We start from the raw sequence: 3,211 nt of genomic DNA on the forward strand, positions 1-3,211 counted from the left end.
AATAACCCCATCCATCAGGACACAGCAGGACCTGACACACTGAGCAGTAACACCGGGGAGAAGGGCCTGGGCACTCCAAGGTCCCCACACCAGCCCGTGGTGCACGTTCACCAGGAACAAGGCAGCTGCACACGGGGCTGCATGAGGAGGAGTGTGGGGACCCAGACACCTGGAGTTCTCATCCTATTCGGTTCAGCACTGGTGTGACCCCACACACACGGGGCTGTGCCAGTGTGTGGCTTCCCAGTTTGGAGAAGCAGGGAGGAACTGGAGAGTGCAGGGCTCTGCCAAGGCAGGTTCAGCACCTTGTGCACATGGTGTGGGATGCTGAGGGACCTGGGCTGCTTTGGCCCAGCAGCGCTGGGGAGGCTGCAGCAGTGCAGGAGTAGCCTGAGAGTGCTTGAAGGGTGGTTTCAGAGATGGTGGAGGTTTTCTAACTAGTGAAAAATGGTATGAGAAAGAAATAATGGCACAAAGAGCAGCTGGGGAGGTCCAGGCTGGAGATGAGCAGAAAGGAATGTGACTGGAAGGGCAGTGCTGTGATGCAGTAAGGCAGCAGAGCGAGTCTGCATCAGGCCAAGGCTTTGTGCTTCAAGGAGGAGCTGGGGAGGATGCAGAGATCTCAGCAAAGGAAGGAAGATGCTCAGACAAGAGCAAGGTGGGGCAGCAGGGGGGATGTCTCCAGCCTGCAGGGAAAGAGGTGCAGGGGATGCCACAGCACAGGACAGGCTGTCGTGGAGATGATCAAGGGATGTAGACGCCAAAAACCCCACCAGACATGAGCTCCTTCTCCCCTTAGCGATGGTTGTTGTGTCCACCTCTGATGCCTGTGAGGAGACACCTTGTCCTTCCAGCACAGGGGCCTCATGGCCTCCTTGTCCCCAGCCAGGAACCTAGGAGGTGTAGGACCATAGTCCTGCCCTTGGCCTTGCACAGCCCCACATCACACTGTCCCAGGAAGAGCCCAGGGTTGGGGTCAGGTCTTGGCTCTTTGGTTAAAGAAACACATCCAGGTTTAATCAGTATCAAAGAGACCTTTACTTTGCTTTTGCTGACCTGTCATCACTGCCTCCAATTTTCTGCTCTACCCAGATCCTGGATATTGTTTCTCAGTAGGTTCCCTCAGTGGGACTCATTAACATTACAAGAAACTTTGCAGTTTGAATCTGACTTTGACTTCTTGAGAAGTTTCTTCATCTTCCTCCAGGGTCTGAGGTCCATGGACTCAGCACCAACGCCACCAGAGGGGTCATTAAAGCCCCTTGGGCTGCTCCTGTGCTGCTGAGCTGGGCTGGGCTCCTGGGACAGAGGGAGCTCCTGGCAAGCGGCAGCGCTGCAGAGAGACAGCTCTGCCCAGGAGCAGCTCCTCTGCACAGCGCAGCAGGGCTGAGGGCTCTGCCTGGGGATCTCAGGGAGACGAGCAAGGCAGAGAGAGATTAAAGGTGGTCAGGACTGGGAGGATGACTGAGAGCTCACTGGAGGAGAAACCTTTGCAGCCCTTGCCATGGTAAGTCTCTGGGTGCAGGGCAATGCAGCTGTAGCTCCTGGAGGCATCTCCTCAAACTGGCACAGGCACAGCTGGTGGGATCTGTAAGGACGGGGATCTTTTTCAGCAACTTCGAAAATCTGAGAAGCAAGTTGTGCACCCAGGGGTGCCCAGGGCTGTCCTGCAGAGCAGGGTCCCTGCACCCCAGGGCTGTGCCGGGACAGGGACTCTGCCACCTGCCAGGGTCAGTGCTCAGCCTGCCCGGGGAGATCCCATGGCAGCAGCTGTGGGTGGAAGGAGCGACGCCCAGCAGGGCAGGCAGGGAACTTGTGGGGTCGAAGGGTGCTGTGTGGGTCAGGGCTGCTCAGAGCTCCTGATCAACCTCACAGACATTGCAGAGGATCCTTCTGAACAACGACATCAAGACAGGAACAGCTGCAAGGGAAGGAGTCTGTGCTTTCAGTTTTCCACTCTTGGTTGTCTGGGTGTGCAGTGAGAGATGGGGATTTATGTCTCTGGTTTGGAGAAGACACTGAGACCCCAGTTCTCGTTAGGACTTGTCTGAGCTTCTCCGGAGCCCCTGCACACACAGAGCTGCCCCTGGGCAGTGCCAGGAGGTGTGAGCAGGACAGAGCTGAGCACACAGCGGGTGGGACGGGGTCTGTGACACTGACAGGGAGCAGACCCAGGGACAGAGACACAACTACAGGCCACATAGACATGGGCAGGGAGAGGGAGATGGACCAGAAATGCTGGGAAGGGGATTCAGGAACCCCCTGCAGTGCAGACACATTTCCCAGTGCAACCCCTGGTCTCCTCTCCTCCCCAGCGGAGCCTCTGCCCCAAAGCCATGGGGTCCAGGTCCTGAATCTCCACTTCAGCAGCTGGACCTCCAGGGGAAGGATTCATGGAACATGGAACACAAGACAGGTGCTAAAAGTACTTGCCCTACAGTGTCATTATGTGAGTGTCAGCAGTACAGCTGGGCAACGAGAAGGTTCCACGGCATGCCCGTCTGCCTTCCTGTCCTTGCTTTATTTTCTGGTAGCACTGCAGTGTCCTTCCCTGTTTCTCCACCTGTCCCTGGAGCTCTTGCTCTCTGGGGTTGGGCTGGGAGTGTGGTTCAGTTTTTGTTCTGACACCAGTTCAGTGGATCTTGCCTCACAGGTGTGTCCATGGAAACGAGATGTCCAAGCTGCATTTTAAACTGTGATGAACTGTTTTTCTCAGCTGGTAGAAAGAGAGAATGAGGGGAAACATCTCTTCATCAGGGAGGGGGTTTTCCATGAGAAACAGCACATTTAATTTCCAGAGAGAAGTCTCCTCTAACTCGTCACTGTCTTTCCTCCTTGCACAGGTCCTCATACCCACAGGCAGCAAATGTCCAACAGTAGCTCCATCACCCAGTTCCTCCTCCTGGCGTTCACAGACACACGGGAGCTGCAGCTCTTGCACTTCTGGCTCTTCCTGGGCATCTACCTGGCTGCCCTGCTGGGCAACGGCCTCATCATCACCACCATAGCCTGGGACCAGCACCTCCACACCCCCATGTACTTCTTCCTGTTCAACCTCGCCCTCCTTGACCTGGGCTCCATCTCCACCACTGTCCCCAAATCCATGGCCAACTCTCTGTGGGATTCCACAGTCATTTCCTATGCAGGATGTGCTGCCCAGGTCTTCTTTGTATTTTTCTTGTTTGGTGCAGAGTATTCTCTTCTCACCATC

Source organism: Patagioenas fasciata, chromosome 11, assembly GCF_037038585.1.
Source record: "Patagioenas fasciata isolate bPatFas1 chromosome 11, bPatFas1.hap1, whole genome shotgun sequence".
In the NCBI taxonomy this organism is placed as follows: Eukaryota; Metazoa; Chordata; class Aves; order Columbiformes; family Columbidae; genus Patagioenas; species Patagioenas fasciata.